The following is a 17,790-nucleotide window of genomic DNA, read 5'->3' as shown; positions in this document are numbered from 1 at the left end:
CATTAGCTTGTGCATAGTTTTTCGGGAAAACAGCAGGGTAGCTGCAGCTCTGCGGCTGGTGGTGCCAACTCTTCCGTGGCCGCGCATTTGCACCTGAGTGTCTCTCGTGTTCTCGGCTGTGGCGTGGTTTCAATTCTTGCTTTGATTTTGCATTCAACTCAGCCCTGGCGTCATCTTTGCTACGAAGCTGTGTGAGGTGCACTTTGTGGGATCTTCACAATGTTAGTCATGCTGGGTGGTGGGAGCAGGCACGAAGTTGAGGGAACCACCATGAGGGCTAGAGAGGCGAAGGGAAGAAGGAAATAAAGAGAGCAGAAGCGTGGCTTCCCTAAGTTGGCTATGTCTGACACTCCCTCTTTGTCCTGTCATCTCATCAGACAGATGTCTCTAGAGCCACCCTTGTATTAATAGATGGTTTCCTGGGTAAAGTGATTGAAAAACTCTGTTACTTGAAAATCTACCATTAGTTCTGTGTATTCCTTTAGGTTAAATATTATTTGCTTTTTCAGGCCTTTGGAAAGTAACTACTTATGGAGTACAGACATCCTGAGATAAGTAGCACATCAAGTCCCTAACACTTTAGTATAAATGAGCATATTACATTATTTCCTTTGCTATCTGATGAACAGGCTTGGGACCCTGCATACGTAGAAAGTCTTGTAGAGCTCTCTCAACTCAGTCCTGCCTCACCATGGCTGTGCACATTTTCTTTAAGGAGCTCTAATTCCCACTCTGAGGAAGGCAACAGAAGAAGACCCACCCTGTGGGTGACAGGTCTCGGGGGACTTTGCACAAAAGGGAGAACAGGCTTTAGTTTTATTTCTCACCCAAGAACCAGAACATCCTCCTGGTCAACACCACAGCACCTCGCTTTGCTCCTCAATTGCTATCCATTATGTCTTGTTTTTATTCTACTCACGTATGTCAGGGGAGAGGCCCTCTGGGATTTATTCCTGGCTCTGCTTCGGGTTCCGTAACAGCAATGGAGCCCCGCTTCTCAGTGTGAGGGCAGGTGGCAGCAAGCCAGGGTGGCCTCCATGGAGTATGTGTGCAGGGGTGGGATTTTCAGCATGCGTTAAAACAAGGAGCTGGTCAGGACAAAAGCCCTAAAAAGGCTGCCTGCACCAAGCTTCAAAAAAAAAAAAAAAAGAAAAAAAAGAAAAAAGAAAGAAAGAAAGAAAGAAAGAAAGAAAGAAAGAAAGACAGGCATTTTCTCTTTAATGACTCGAGGTTCTGTGCCAGCTTTTGTTCCTAGGAGCATTGTGCATGTGCACACGTGTGGGTGCATGAGCACATTACTAGTTGCTCCAACGGCTGCTACCTGAAAAACCGCACAGGCCAGTTGTAGAAATGGAACCTGAAGAGTTGAAGAAGGCAGCCGAGAGGGTGTCCGCAAAGGCTGTCACGAGTGAATGAAATGATGTTAACTTTGCTAATAATTTGTCTCCAGGTTTCAAAATATGTCAAATAATCCAAGAACATTCATTAATTATCTAGTGGGATGCTTCTGTTCATAATATGCATTTATTCCAAACACAAGTTGTTTATAGGAATAGCTTCCATTATTCTTGAGTATAAAAGTAGACAGAGGGGCTGGCACTGTGGCATAGCAGGTAAAGCTGCTGCCTGCAGTGCCGGCATCCCATATAGGTGCCAGTTTCAGTCCTGGCTGCTCCACTTCTGATCCAGCTCTCTGCTATGGCCTGGGAAAGCAGTAGAAGATGGCCCAAGTACTTGGGCCCCTGCACCAGCGTGGGAGACCCAGAAGAATGGCTCCTGGCTTTAGATGGGCACAGCTCCAGCCCTGTGGCCAAGTGGGGAGTGAACCAGCGGATGGAAGACCTCTCTCTCTCTCTCTCTCTCTCTCTCTATGCCTTTCCTTCTCCCTCTATGTAACTCTGACTTTCAAAAAAAAAAATGAATCTTAAAAAAATTAAAAATAAAAGTAGACAGATAAAAATACAGTACCACATAAATTTATATTCCATTTCATAAGCCATTGTCCTTCACTGTATGTAATTGTGTTTTCCCAGGAATGTGTATATAAGTGAAATACTTTTAAATAAAGGCATATTTTGATTGCTCTAAAAAGTTGAAATTCTCGTTGCAAAACTTTCCTTTCTGAAAGTATGAATTGGCAGTAGTGTCAGCTGCCAAGTCCTTTTGTGCCTGTGAGCTTGGTTTTTTCCTCTATAAAAGCAGAGGGTGCGGACTGGCACTGTGGTGTAGAAAGTTAGGCCTCCACCTGTGGCACCAGCATCCCATATGGGCGCCAACTCGAGTCCCAGCTGCTCTGCTTCCAATTTAGCTTCCTGCTGACATACCTGGGAAAGCAATAGAAGGTGGCCCACGTGCTTGGGTCTGTGCACCAATGTTTTGGAGACCTGGAAGGAACTCCTGGCTCTTGGCTTCAGCCTGGCCCAGTCCTGTTTGTTTCGGCCATCTGGGGAGTGAACCAGTGGATGGAAGATTCTCTCTCTCTCTCTCTCTCTCTCTCTTCCTCCATCCCTCCCTCCTTCTCTCCACATCTCTGTCTTTCAAATAAATAAATCTTTTTTTTTTTTTAAGAACTGTAACTATCCCTTAAAAAAAAAAAAAAAAAGCAGAGGGTGAATGTAATGAAGACATCACATGCCCCTTTCTAGCTGTGTTGCTCTGGATCCTAAGAACTGTTTGGCATTGCGACCAATCCTTCCAATATGTATCTATCATCTTTTAAATTTGTGGCTTTTACTCTGCACAGCCTTATGTGTGGTTCACCCAAATAGGGACTTACAGTTGCCTGGATTCATGATTCCTTTCCCTGATTTCTTTGGGATGAGGAGGAATGAGTCTTAAGTGATGAGGTTCTAGATGCACACACAGTGCAACAAGAAGGCAGAGACTGGAAAAGCAGCAGCAAGGCACGTCAGCACTTTGCCCAGATGGTTTGATTGCAGCAAGCAGCGGAGTCCTCCACGTTCACTCACAGCTTTCATGTGCTCTCCTGCCAGCAACAGACACCCAGCCACAGGGGTACAGCCATACGCCCTTCCTAGAACCCAGTGGGCCCCCCCCCCCCATGTGAGCCGCTGTCCTCTGGATGTCTCTACGGGAGAGGAGCTAGGAGCTGTGTGAGTAACAGGAAGTGGATCCACAGGATCAGCATGGGGCAGGGCTCCCCTGCCTTCGCCCTGTGACTATTTCTTGGAACTCTCCCTGAACCAAAGAGTTCCTTAAATGAATGTCTTCCTAGTTTTCCTACTGTGGGAAATTGGAAGTGTCTTCCTTGATGATATTAAAAAATAAGTAATTTTGTACCCTTCATTGGGAAAGAGCCCATTGAGTAAGAGTATGTGTTAGCATACTTTGAAGAGAAGTGGCAGAATGTGATCTGCCCCTGAATCTCACACATTACTCAATTAGATGTGTAATTACTCCATTTACCAGAAAAAAAAATCACTTGGTGTAGTTTAACATCACTTTCTGCACACTACCGTATGTCAGCAATGTGCTGGGGATGAAGAGATCAAACTTCCCTAGCCATGTTTTAATATTCCTGCATGTCTCTGTGGTGGCAGCTCTGTTTCTATAACCACATATTTATCTATTTTTCTGACTTGGGATTTTGTGGTGTGCAACAGCACATGAATAATTCCAGTTTATCTTTGGTTGGTTATAAAATACCAGGGTGGCTAAGATTCTCTGTTCTACATTTCGATGGCCAGTAATTCTCTAGTAATGGCTGTTTTGCATTACAGTCTTTGATTTTTGGTATGGTGCTAGACTATTAGAAGATGCCTGTTTTGTCTATAGTCTTAGCACAGTTATTAGCATCACTTACCATAGGAAGAGGTAGAGTTTACTCTAAGGTTGAAGACTCTGTTTATAAATATCAAATGGCTGTTTTTTATATAATCTTTTTTTAAGATTAATTTTATGTATCTGAAAGGCGGAGTTAGAGAAAGAGAGAGAAGGAGAGACACAAATCTTCCATCTGCTCTTTCACTCCCCAAATGGCCATAATGGCTCAGGCTGGGCCAGGCCAAAGCCAGGAGCCAAGACCTTCATCCAGGTCTCCCACATGGGTGCATGGGCCCAAGAACTTGGGCCATCTTCCTCTACTTTCCCAGGGAGTTGGATTGGAAGTGGAGCAGCAAGGATTCAAACTGAAATGTTCGCACTGTGGACAGCAGGGTTCAAATTAAGGATGTTGGCACTGTAGACAGCAACCTAACTTACTACACCACAACACAAGCCCCTGTATAATCCTTTTCAAAAATCACAACCTTATTGTTAATTGTGTTGATAGCCTCCTACATCATCAGAATATATACCTTGGCTGAATAGTTTTGGATGAATTGGTGTGAATAAATACCAAAAAGCTATTCTCTAAGTTAGAGTATGGTGTACTCTTGCAAACACCATAGAATGTCAGTCTTTCAGACACCTCATTATTGATCAAGAGGTGATGTTTAGGGACCTAGAGCTGTCATACATATTATATGATATGGTTATGTTATGAAAATGGCAGCTAAACCCCAAACCCTATAACAAGATGATTAAAACCAAAAACTGAATATGGAAGCAAATAGAACTTTAAAAGGAAGTGTGGGGCTGGTGCTGTGGTGTAGTAGGTTAAGCCACTGTGCAGTGCCAGCATCGCATATGGGCTCCAGTTCAAGACTGTCCTGGGCTGCAACTGCATGGGAAACCCAAAAGAAGCTCCTGGCTTTGGTCTGGCCCAGCTCTGGCCATTGCAGCCACATGGCGAGTGCGCATGTCTTTCTCTCTGTCTATCTCTCTCTGTAACTCTGACTTTCAAATAAAATAAATAAATCTTAAAAATAAATGAAAGGAAGGGTATAGAAAAGATGACAGGAAGTGGTAGAAGGCAAATGCACTGAATAATTTTTCTGTGGACATAGTAGCAGTAACCATTAGTGCAAGACTGGAAAGACTTATGACACACTGTCTAAATGTAAGGCAGGGAACATGCTAAATCGATGCAATTACTATAAATTGAATTTTTAAAAAGAAAGAGAAATATCTTCAGTCTGCCTGTTCATTCCTCAGATTTTTACAACAGCCAGCCCTGGGCCAGGTCAAAGCTAGGAGCCAGGAACTTAATTTATGTCTACAGTGTGGGTGGCTGTGGCCCAAGAACTTGGGCCAAACTCCACTGCTTTTCCCAGGCCATTAGCAGGGAGCTGGATTGGAAGTGGAGAAGCTGTGACATGGATCAGCACCCATATGGGATGCTAGTGTCAAAGGTGGTGGCTTTACCTGCTACACCACAACACTAATCCCTAATTTGAACCTTTTTGTCTGAGGGTCCATTTCTTTTTAAAATTTTTCAATTTTATTCTTTTTAGAGGGAGACACATACAGAGAAAGAGCTTCCATTGGCTAATTTATTCCCCAAATGCCTGCAAAAGTCAGCGCTAGGCCCGGGTTGAAGCTAGGAGCTGAGAACTCAATGATTCTCTCACGTGAGTGGTGGAGACACTTCTACTTGAGCCATCCCTGGGTCTGCATTAGCAGGAAGCTGGAATCAGGAATCAGAGCTGGACCCAGGCACGCTGATATGTATGTGAACGTCTTAACTGCAAGGCCACACACCTGTACCCGAGAGTCCATTTCTACCTGCCTACCTTACAGTCTTGTTCCCAGTGCTACTGGGCCATGCACATGGAGCAAGAGTGACTGGATTAGCTAGGTTTCCAGCTACTCTCCTTCTTCCTGGTGGCTGCACCCTGAGTCTCCCAGGTTTAGGTGAAGCTATTGTTCTACTCATGGATCCACTCCTCCTTCAAATCCTAGGCAAAAACACTTCACAAGGAGATCGTGAGCTCTTGCTGGCCTTGATCTCTGAGCAGGAAAGCTGACTCTGAAGTGATTAATGAGCTCAGTTGCACTTGGCCCAGTGACCTAGGGGATGATATGGGCTCCACAGAGCATTTAGAGGAAGAGAACCAACGTGCTCTGATGGCGGTTGGGCTTCTAGGGATAGCGAGGCTTGGAGGAGGGGCTTTACGCCAGCAGGCCCCTCTCTGATGTGGTGGCAGAAATATGCTGAGGAGGACTCTCACTCACAGAGAAAAATACCCGCCTCTGCTAGCTGTGTGTGTTCTATCTTATCCAAGAATGTCCCCTTAAATATGGGAGCACCTGAATTAATGGAGGAAATGGGTATGGAGAGGAGCTTAGCTAAGCGGGAGGGAGAGGATCTGGACCACAACCAGCCCCAGCTCAGAAGGGCTGTCATCACCACTCAGTGCTAGACGGGGTTGTGACTTCTTGGTAACCTGTGGTGTTCGTTGCAATGTACGGACTCAGCTCATCTCGATAAGCTTTCCTTTCTGGGGAGAAGTGTCCCCTTCTGGTGAAGGCAGGTTTCTAAACTGAGTGGACACAGGAATGCTGTCGTGGCCTTGGCTGCACAGTGGGGCCTTGGCTCAGTTGAAGGGCTTTAGCAGGGCCTGGACAGAGCCTGCCCACCTTGCTGTGCTGTTCTCTCGCCCTGGGCTGAGTGAGCTGGTGAAGGAGCACTTTGTGGAACTGGTTTGCCTTTTTGCCTTTTTCTAGTCTGTAGAAAAGCCCCTTAAGGTGCCAGAGGTTTGTGACCATCATCCCAGGAGGGCCCAGGAGCCATGTACAGGGCATCCAGGTACTCATCATGGGTAACTCATGGGCAAAACCAACTAACCTATTCCTGTTTAAGCTGCTAATGCTACCACTCTTGCACCTGAACAGCGACAAAACGTTGGCCTTCAAGAATTGGCTGAATGACTGTGCTGGTCCAAATTTCCTTCCCACCCATGCTTAGGAAATGAACCCTTGACTCAGAGACAACTCAGAAGACCTGAACTTTCAGTCTGATTCCATCTCCAATAACTGTTGACCTAGGGGAGACGTGTGACCCTTTAGATCTTTCCCTTACCTGTGAGACAAGAATGACAATTTTCACATCAAGTGATTGTCCTGAGGATTGAATAAAATAATGTTCTGGAGAGCATATCATGACCTGCAATACGCTGAACAAATGCAACTACTAGGAATGAGCATTACTTCCCCTGCACCCTGAGCCTCTGACTCACCCAGGGTGGGGGGAAACCAGATGTTCTTGTTTCCCTTTGTGCAGTGGCTACTTCAGAGTCTTGCTAAATCTGCTTAATGTAAGGCTGGCATGAAGCAACTCATGTTCTGGAAGCAAGGATGCATTGCGAACTCTCTGTTGCTATTTTGTTGTAAAAAATTTCTTTGGAGATGAATTGCACTGCTTGTGGGGACTTTGGAAAGAAAATTCTCAATGTGTTGTACAAACAAGATTGATCTTTGTGAAGCTGAATATTTGTAAAAAGTAAAAAAGCTAAAAGATCAAGGGACAACCAAAGTCAGGAGTTTGACTCTCTTTAAATGGGTCTCAAAATGTTTGTATTAGGTTACAAGTGGCAAGAATAAAACACTGGGTTGAGAAGAGACAGTTCCAACTCTTGGGCTGTGTCTTTGACTCCAGAATGCCATTTTCGGCATTCCCCCGTTCGTTTCAGACCAACCTCTCCTTCAAGTCTTTCTCCACACCCTTGTAACCTTCTTAACTTTTATTAAGCTCCTCCATAGGTGGACGTATGACTCGGCTGGTGGATAGGTGGAGTCAGTTGTAACCTATCTTAAGAAACTCCTCCACCCCCAGATATCTCCTGAGTATTCCATTGCTAATGACTGAAATCTTGAAATTATTAGCCATTAATTCCTTCAGATAAAGAAATTACCTCCCTATTAAAATTCAAGTAATCTCTAGAGGAGTAGCATATTAAAAACTCCCATTTTTAATGCAAAATACTTGATTTAAGGTCCAGGAAACTTTTTCCATAAAGGATCAGATAGAAATGATTTTAGGAATTATGGGCCAAAAGATTCTCCTTGCAATAATGCAGTTCTGTAGGGGGCAAGGCAGCCATAGACGCTGCATAGACAAGTGAGTGTGGCTGTGTTTCTATACAATTTTGGAGAGGAGGTTGACTGCTTTGGGCACATGGCCCATGGTTTCCCATCCCTGACTCAGCTGGATCCTTTCCAAGAAGGCAATCCTTTGAGAGCAGGAGAAGAAGGAGGGAGGGGACACCTAGCTTTTGGTGTCAGAGAAGGGAAGGTGACCAGTACTGTGTGAGGATGTGGAACAAAGAGCAAGATGGATCCTCAAAACCAAACTTCTTAAAAACAAGTCCTGTGTAGCCATTTACACATTTTGTTTTTCTGGGTTGAGATTAGTTGATAAATCAATTTGTTGACTTTCTCTCTCTCTCTCTCTCTCTCTTTCTTTCTTTCTTTCTTTCTTTCTTAAGTCAGAGTTACACAGAGAGAGCAGGAGACAGAGAGAGAGAGAGAGAGAGAGAGAGAGGTCTTCCATCCACTGGTTCACTCTCCAATTGGCCACAACGGCCAGAGCTGTGCCAATCCGAAGCCAGGAGCCAGGAGCTTCTTCCATGTCTCCCACGTGGGTGCAAGGACCTAAGGACCAGAGCTGTGCCAATCCGAAGCCAGGAGCCAGGAGCTTCTTCCATGTCTCCCATGTGGGTGCAAGGACCTAAGGACTTGGGCCATCTTCTACTGCTTTCCCAGGTCATAGCAGAGAGCTGGATCAGAGGTGGAGCAGCCGGGTCTCAAATTGGTGCCCACATGGGATATCAATACTGCAGGTGGCGGTACCTGCTACAGCACAGTGCTGGCCTCAACTATATTTATTTCTATAATTTCTTATTTGGTGCTGGTGGGTACACATTTTTCACTTATTTTTATTAGTATATCAACTTAGTAGTCACAAGACAAGGCAATTGCTATTCTTCCATTTAACAGCTTAGAGAGCTCTTCTTTTTTTTTTTTTTTTTTAATTAATGAGTCTATTTGAAAGGCAGGGTGACAAAGAGAGAGAGGTCTTCCATCAGCTTGTTTACTCTCCAGATGGTTGCAATAGCTGGGGCTGGAACTCCATCAGGGTCTCCCTTGTAGGTGGCGGGGATCCAAAAGCTCAGGGTATCTTCTGCTGCCTTCCCAGGCGCATCAGCAGGGAGCTGAATCAGAAACAGAGCAGCAAGGACTGGAACCAGTGCCAATATGAGATGCTGGCCCTGCAGGGGGGCAGCTTAACCCACTGCACCACAGCACTGGCTCCAGCATACTAGTTTTTTAAAATTTACTTTTCGTTTATTTGAAAGGAAGAGAGAGACAGATCTTCCATCCGCTGGTTCACTCCCCAAATGCCTGTGATAGCTAGGGCTGGGAGAAGCCAGGAACTGGCTGAGAGCTGGGAACTGAATCCTGCTCTTCCATGTGGGTGGCAGGGACTCCACTGGAGCCATCACTGCGCCTCTCAGGGTGCACACGAGCAGGAAGCTGGAATCGGAAGCAGCGCTGACTCAAATCCAGACAACTGGATATGGGATGGAGGCGTTCAGGTGGTGTCCTGACTGCAGTGCCAAATGCCTGCCCCAGAACAGTACTCACGTCACAGGAGTTGCTCAACACTGAAGGGGCAGTGCCTGCAATCACAAATGAATTTCAAGCTCCCTTACTCTCTCGCCTTCCTCTGTCAGCCAAGGGCACTCTCTGACACCTGAATCACTTTTGGGATGGTTGGAGAAGTGAATGGTGTTCTGATTCATTGGTAGCTGTGCATGAAAAAAAGCTTGTGTGTGTGTGTGTGTGCAGACAGCCTTTTATTTCAAGATCAATGGTGGCTGATGCATAGTGCTTATTCTTAGTCGTGAGATATTCTTGAAGTAAAAAGAATTATTTGTAAGCCTTTTCAAGCCCCCTTTGGGTGTTGTGTGGGTCCATTTTGCACCCTACTTGCAGAGCTGGGCTGTGATCCCCATGTGTAGGCTGTGAGCTTGGGTGGTGTTCCAGGAGCTGGGTGGTGAGACATTGGTCTGTCTTACCCGGGCCCTTCTGTGACAGTGCAACCTGGAAGGTGGTAAATTTAAAACTGCAGCAGGGGGCCAGGCAAACTGAAATCGTAACCTCTGCCTCTAGGGAGGCTACACCCGACCACCAGGGTGGGAGAGGCCCGGGTGGGGGTGGGGGGGCTTGTGAAGTCGGAGCCTTCATTTTACTCTGGCACAGGCTGGCTTCTCTGCACCTTTGGGAACAGGCCCAGTGCCTTGGAGACAGGCTAATTACTTTTTACACATTCATAAAGAAGTTTATTTTTGGTAAAGATACTCAAATTGGAATGCATTTGATTGGTTTACTTTGGAAAAGTAATTTGGGACTCATCACCCAAATTACATTAAAAATGCTGAAATGCATTCCCGTTATTATCTAGTCTTCTTACTGTATCAGGGAGCACCATCCAAATTATTGGGTTTGCATCTATTTTGCATTCCTAAATATGAACCAGTAAGAGAAAAACTTTCTGTGTAAGAGGAACTATTAGCATGCACTAGGAGGTGTCTGTGTGGACTCCTTTCCTCCTTCTGCAGGCTTCTGTCAGGGATCTGAAAGGACATAAGGTTCTCGTGACTGTGCTAGGCAGGGCCCTGGAGGAAAGGGTGACACTGCACCTGCGTCAGTCAGGGTGCTCCTAGAGGGTGCACACATGTGCACACACACTGCCAACTCTTGTCATTTGTGGTAGTTAGGTTCTTTGAGGTCACCCCAAACACTGATGAGCAAACACAGTCATTGTTCCTAGCAGAAATACAGGGTTAGGTCCCTGTAAGCCTTCGGCCAACATTTTCCTTAGCTAATCAATATACTTGCATACTTGATGCATATGTTGAAAGATGCTTTACTTAATATATGTTATTGATTTCTTAACATGGAACTCAAGGCCAACCCCCCTGTAACTCATGCCTGAATGAAGTGCATCCAACACATTTTTTCCATAAGTCGCATCACGTCTTTTTGTACTTAGTATTAGACAGCACTGTAGCACTATGTTTAAAGGTCATTTTTAAAAAATATTTATTTATTTTGAAAGAGTTACACAGAGAGGGAGAAATATATATATGCATATATATATATATATGGAGAGAGAGAGAGAGAGAGAGAAAGAGAAAGAAAGAGAAAGAGAAAGAGAAAGAGAAAGAGAAAGAGAAAGATATTCCATCTGCTGATTGACTCCCCAGATGGCTACAATGGCTAGTGCTGGGCCAGGCCAAAGCCAGGAGCCAGGAGCTTCATCTAAGCTCCCAAATGGGTGGCAGAGGCCCAAACACTTGGGCCAGCTTAGCAGGGATCAGATGTGGAGCAGCTGGGACACAAACTAGTACCCATGTGGGATGCCTGTGTCACAGACTGTGACTTTACCTGGCACACTGCAACACCAGTCCCTTAAAAATAATTTCAAGCAACGGAAGCACTAACAAAAAGCACAGAAATGTGAAAATTTTGGTACTGAATGGGCCTGGATGAGGTCACTTGTTTGTAGTGCTGAGTTGAAACGATGAAGTGTTACCACATTCAACCTCGGCTGCAAATGCGTGCATTGGGAACATTTTCATTGCTCTGAGCATCCATGCATGATCATGAAAGTCCTGCAAGTACTGCTTTGGAGACTACTAGTGAATTTTGGCAGGTAGGCAAATTTGCAAAAGGAGAACACATGAGTAATGAGGATCGACTCTGTATATGAACAAGGTTTATTTCAAGGAATTGGCGTATGCAATTGTGAGGACTGGCAAGTCTGCAATCTATAGGGCGGGCTGGTGGGCTGGAAGCTGTCCGGCAGGAACTGAAGTTGTAGTTGACAGGTGAAATTCCTTCTTCCTACTTCTCCCTCAGTTTTTCTCTTCATGTCTTTTAACTGAGTGCAGGAGGCTCCTATAGATGATCAAGAAGAATGCTTTCTTAATGTCAGCTGGTGGCTGATGTCACTCACATCTGCAAAATGTCTTCCCAGCAATACCAAGACTAGGATCTGATTGAACAATGGGGGACTGAAGTCTAGCTAAAGTGTCACATGAACCTGACCATCACAGCACCCAACTTAGAGCCCCAGGAAAGGGGCCCTGGAGGAGCTCTTCCCTGAACATCCCAGAAGGTAAGTGTGAAAGAGCAGTCATCTATATGCCCTACCTCTTGGCCCAGATCACAATGTTTGTTCAACATTCTTTTTTTAAAAAGATTTATTTTATTTATTTGAAAGAGTTACAGAGAAAGAGAAAGAGAGAGAGAGGTCTTCCATCCACTGGTTCACTTCCCAAATGGCTGCAATGACCAGGAGCCAGGAGCTTCTTCCAGGTCTCCCATGTGAGTACAGGGTCCCAAGGACTTGGGCCATCCTCCACTGCTTTCCCAGGTGCATTAGTAGGGAAGTGGATCGGAAATGAGCAGCCAGGAATCGAACTGGCGCCCACATGGAATCCAGCGCTGCAGTCCAGGGCTTTAACTGGCTGTGCCACAGTGCCAGCCCTGATGTCTGTTCAATGTTCTATGAGTTCCACTCTGCAAAGGGACCTCACTCACTCAAAGCCCTTACTACATTGAGGGTGATGAGAGATCCTTTATTGAGATATTAAAAAGGGACAGAGATTGGAACATCTTCCTCTGACTCACCAAATATGACCCATCTTGATTTCTAATGAAGCAATTTTCTTATGCGCATTGATTGAGGCTCCTTCTGCCCTGAGCCTCACTTAGCAGCCAGTTGCCCAGTGCCTTCCAGGCCTTACTGAGAGGGCTCTGACTGCTCTCAGCCTGTGGCTGCTCTATTCGTCCAGCAGGTACTGGACAGTGGCGGTGGTATTGTCCAGCCTCCAGAGGACCAGGCTTCCTCATTGCTCTGGAGACAATGAACCTTGGGAGAACAAAGGCCAGAGACCATGCTCCTTGACATTCAAAGTGTGGTGCATGGACATTAACCAAGAACTTGGGGCTGGGTGGGGGAAGCAGAACTCAAGAACAATTGAGTCAGAATCTACATTTTTTACAAGGTTCCAGGAGGTTCCCATGCACAGTGAAGTTGAAAGTTGTGCTCTGGCTATCTGCAGCCTACTGCTCCTACGACCCTATCATTTATGTCCTGAGCCCTGACCCATCTTTCTACCGATTTTGAAATGGATATCCCAGAATAACCCTGCTCCCCGAGGCACTGATGGCTGAACACCTTTATCCTGCTTTCTATGGCGAGAAGCCCATGAATATCCCCCACCTGCCAAACAGGCTTGCTTTTGAGTTTCTATTTGCAGCTGTCCTAAGGGGCACTACTTCTGCCCCATCCTGCCCTGTGTTCTTACAACTCCTCCTGCTTTTGGACTCCTTCCAGGTTTTACCTACCAGAGCACGTGGGGAGGAGTGACTGGAACGTCCCCCTCAGCTTTGGATTCATACACTGCTGAGTACAGTTCAGGGAGGAGGTAGGATTCACTGAGTATTCCAGGGAGTGGGGGGCCAGGTTCTGGGTGTCCCACTTCCGGAGTGACCGGAGGTCAACATATGACCTCAATTACGTCTCCCTTACTTCAATTCTAAATTTATGGGAAAACTTCCTTTGAACCTTCTGAGAAACCCACTAAACCAGTTTGGAATCTTAAAGGTTCTCTACAGCTTTGCTTTTGAGGCCAGTTTAACTAGCACTCCGTGGCCTGCAAAGAGTTACACTGCTGATTTTACTAGAACTCTAATGGTCTCTTTTATTTTTATTAAGCATGGAATCCATTAACCTGTCATTACTGGGATATCCTAATGCCATGGAGTTAAATGGTTACTTGAGTAGCATGCCCTTAATAGTATACAGTCTGTAATTATAAAAGCTATTATCAAAATTCTACATAGAATCATTCCCAAAAAGATGGATTTTTCACCATGAAAAGCAGCTCTAGACTTGGATGGCAATTACTCATGTTTCCTTTTCTTGCCATTAGGAGTAGACAATGGATTGGTTCCAAAAATAATCTCAAGCTTTCCCCCCTTAAAGTATGTCAATTTCTAGACTTGTCCCCATGTCTCCAGAAGTGGAAAACACAGACACAAACTACAGTCAACTGCAGCCTGCTATTTGCTGAGGGTCATTTTCTTGACTGGTCTGAATTACCACATGGTTAATTTGATTGTCACTGTATCCAACTGGACTAAGTGGATATCTGCAAATGTACAAATTGCTTAAGCAAAGTAGATTGATTACACAAGTGAGTTGACTTCCATGTGCCTGACATACTCCAAGCTGTTGTACTGCACAACTCTAGGGACGCCATTGTTGTGTTAGTAAGTGGATTCCATATGCGGTTCATCCTGGGAGCACTTTTCCTGAGTCTGTGCGTGGTTCATGCTTAGTTCAGCTTCAACCAACTGTTATCTCCTTGACCATTTCATCTGAAGGAACCATTTTTCACTCCCCAATCACTTGGTTCATTTTCTTCATGCTAGTTATATTCTGAAATGATCTAGTTTAGCCTCTGACTCTCTACCCCCAGCTGAAAGTTTGTGGAGGGCAGGGAAAGTTTCTATCTGTTCCGAAGCCTGTGTGATACACAGCAGATACTTAACAGGTATTTGCTAAATGGGTGAATTATATATTCAATATATGCATTTGAAATAATATCTGTAAACTGGGAGATTTCTTGGAGGATCTTTTATACTATCACCAAAATGCTAAACTAAAATTTCTTCTATGGATATTTTTTCTGGAAATATTTTCTGTCCTGTTTTACTTTTTGTCTTATTTTTCCATTGTCATTTTGATTGTTTTCTTTTGTTTATTTTTTTTTTTTAGAAAAGCAGAGTTATATAGAAAGCCAGAGAGAGAGAGAGATCTTTCATTTGCAGGTTCATTACCCAAATGGCTGCAGCAGCCAAGGCTGGGCCAGGCTGATGCCAGGAGGCAGGAACTCCATCCGGGTATCTCACACGAGTGAGAAGGGGTCTAAGCACATGGGCCATCTGCTGCTGCTTTCCCATGTGCATTAGCAAGGAGCTGGATTAGAAGGGGGACAACTGAGACTTAAACTAGAGCCTATGGGATGCTGCACCATCATCTGTCCCTTCTTCTTAGATTTAAGGTACAAATAATTACCTCAAACCTCTTTAAAAGAAAAGAACCAACTGGTATTTGAGTGCCTACTGAATATCAGGCATTGTTACAAAGTAGTGAAACCTATGATCCTTATATCAAGAATGCATCAAGACAGAAATGTGAAACACTGATATTGTGAAATTATTCAAATTATATTATCCCTGTATTCTTACTGATTGAGAAAGAAGGGAACTATCTTGATTTTCCATTCTTTATGTTCTAATAATAAAAAAATACTCCTTTAAGAAATATTTTTAGCACAATAATTGTTTTTTAAATGTTTTGACAGGCAGAGTGGACAGTGAGAGAGAAAGACAAAGAGAAAGGTCTTCCTTTGCTGTTGGTTCACCCTCCAATGGCCGCCGCGGCTGGCGCGCTGCGGCCGGCGCACCGTGCTGATCTGATGGCAGGAGCCAGGTGCTTCTCCTGGTCTCCCATGGGGTGCAGGGCCCAAGTACTTGGGCCATCCTCCACTGCACTCCCTGGCCACAGCAGAGAGCTGACCTGGAAGAGGGGCAACCGGGACAGAATCCGGCACCCCGACCGGGACTAGAACCCGGTGTGCCGGCGCCACAAGGCGGAGGATTAGCCTAGTGAGCCATGGCGCTGGCTTTAGCACAATACTTTTTTAAAGCTTATTTGCAAGGCAGAGCAACAGAGATAAAGGAAGAGACAGATTGACAGAGAGAGAGAGAGAGAGAGAGAGATACCTTCCATCCCCTAGTTCACCTCCCAGATGGTCACAACAGCCAGGTATGGGCAAGCTGAACTCCATTCGGGTCTCTCACATGGGTTGTAGGGGTCCTAGTACTTGGGCCATCTTCTTCTGCCTTCCTGGGGGCATTAGCAGGAATCAAGTCAGATTAGCTGGGTCTGGACTAGTGCTCCAGAATGGGATGCCGGCATCACATGTGGAGGCTTAATCTGCTGCCCCGTAATGCTGACCCAGTCCAGTAAAAATGTTAACACCAATTTTCAGAAAGAACAGAAGAGTTGTCACAAGGAAATACGTGATGAACAAACTAATTGTGCAACCATGATAGCTGCAGAGACCTGAGTTTATTTAGCCTGAAACAACAAAGATTTTATGGAAGCTGGCAGAGTCTCAGGTCTCACAGGGCATGTAGTAGGATTCCTTGTTTGAGTCTAGAATAGTTCCACAAATAGGACTAGAGTATTTCTCAGCATGTCTAAGGAGCCAGCAAGGCAAATAGCTCTCAGATGTCCATCTGTGTGAGTGAGTTGTCTAGGGTGCCTCTATGGAGGACCAGGAATGAGAAGGATGGGTTGGGGCCTGATGAGGCCCTTGCCCAGTTGAAAAACGCTTCTCTGAGCCCATGGAAGATGACAGATCCAAATAAGCTGCTTTAATGAAATAGCTGAGTTGCAGGGATGTGAGTAGTGTCCCCTGGAGTCCCTAGCAAACTTGAGGACTCCAGGGGCCACAGTGCTGGCACCTTGCAGGTTGCAGCCTTAGGATCATCAGGAGAAAGGACATTAGGATACTCATGGAGGCATTGGCAGGACAGACAGCCTCAGCTGGAAGAATAAACAGGAGGGGTAACAAGGTCTGGAGCAAGAGAGGAAGAATACGGCATGAGTCAGGCATATGAGGAGTGAACCTGCATACGGAAGATCTCTCTCTGTTTCTGTGTCTCTCTATCTTTTAAATGAAATGAACATGAATCAGATTTTTAAAAATCCCCTGGAGTGAAATACCTGGCTGTGACTTAGAGGGGCCTAGCCTGTGTTACTCAAGTGGGGCCAGGTTCAAGGTAAGGCACTGGGTTGCTGTGATTCCCAGGCCAATGCAGCCAGACAGACTCAGCTTACAGAGTGCGAATGGAGACACGTGTTGAACTGGGGACAAAGTGTGGTGGCAAGATGTTGGCAGTTAGAAAGTTCTCATGGTATCTTAGAGACAGGCTGTTACAGGGGTGATGGGAGACCCAAGTGTACAGGCTGAATGTCTGGGCCCTCCCTAAAAGTGGTAACCCTAACCCCGAGGTGGTGTTATCAGGAGCTGGGGCTTTGGGGGAGATGATGAGGTCATGCGAGTAGAATCCTCATGAAAGAGGCCCACGGGAGCTCTTTGCCCCTTCCACCATGGGAAGTTACAGCAAGACACAGGCCCTTAGCAGACACCGATCCCTCTTGACCTTGGACTTGCCAGCCTCTAGAACTGTGAGAAATACGTTTCTGCTGCTGCTGAGCTCTCTGGTGCACGGTGTTCAGTTCCAGCAGCCTGAGCTGAGAGTGTCCTGAAAGGCCTGGCTGAGGAAGGAGCCTCTGGAGGTTAGGCAGAAGGGGAGCAGAATCCCGAGGTTCACCTGGCCCAGGTGTGTAGCCAGTGTCTTAAAACTTGCATCGGCAGGAGAACTCTCAAGAGGACAATTTATGGATGTGAAGTAAATCAGACTATAGAGAGGGAAAGAGAGGTGGGGGGTGGGGTGGGGTGGGGACAGAAAAAAAAGGGCCCTGGAGTGCAGGGTGATGCCCCAGCAGTTTCTTTTCCCTGGTAGGAAATAGGAATTAGATGTTGTTTTATAAACCACACTTCCTAATTTTCTATAATAAACTGTTTTTAAAAAGTTCTATTTATTTATTTATTTGGAAAGTACAGTGACAATGAGAGAGGGAGAAAAAGAGACAAAGAGATCTTCTGTTCACTAGTTTACTCCCCAAATTCTCACAACAAGCAGGACTGGGCCAGGCTGAAGCCCGGAGCCAGGAACTTCCAGGACTCCCATGTGGGTGGCAGGAACCCAAGTACTTGGGCCATCAGCTGCTGCTTC

General features: G+C 45.6%; 1 long non-coding RNA gene across 1 annotated transcript in view; it reads left to right on the top strand.

Moving 5' to 3' along the window:
• The window catches only part of LOC149128082 (uncharacterized), an 89,253-nt gene extending 74,653 nt beyond the window's left edge, over positions 1–14,600 (top strand). Inside the window, exons 2-4 of the long non-coding RNA XR_016230329.1 lie at positions 11,885–12,025; positions 12,131–12,234; positions 13,250–14,600. This is a non-coding gene — a long non-coding RNA (uncharacterized LOC149128082). The remainder of the gene's footprint in view (positions 1–11,884; positions 12,026–12,130; positions 12,235–13,249) is intronic.
• The last annotated feature ends 3,190 nt before the right edge of the window (positions 14,601–17,790 follow it).

This window comes from Oryctolagus cuniculus, chromosome 2 (genome assembly GCF_051225735.1).
Source record: "Oryctolagus cuniculus isolate XC-2025 breed Fujian yellow rabbit chromosome 2, ASM5122573v1, whole genome shotgun sequence".
Lineage (NCBI taxonomy): Eukaryota > Metazoa > Chordata > Mammalia > Lagomorpha > Leporidae > Oryctolagus > Oryctolagus cuniculus.
Note: the sequence above shows the minus strand (reverse complement) of the source record. Positions and strands in the feature narration are given on the sequence as shown.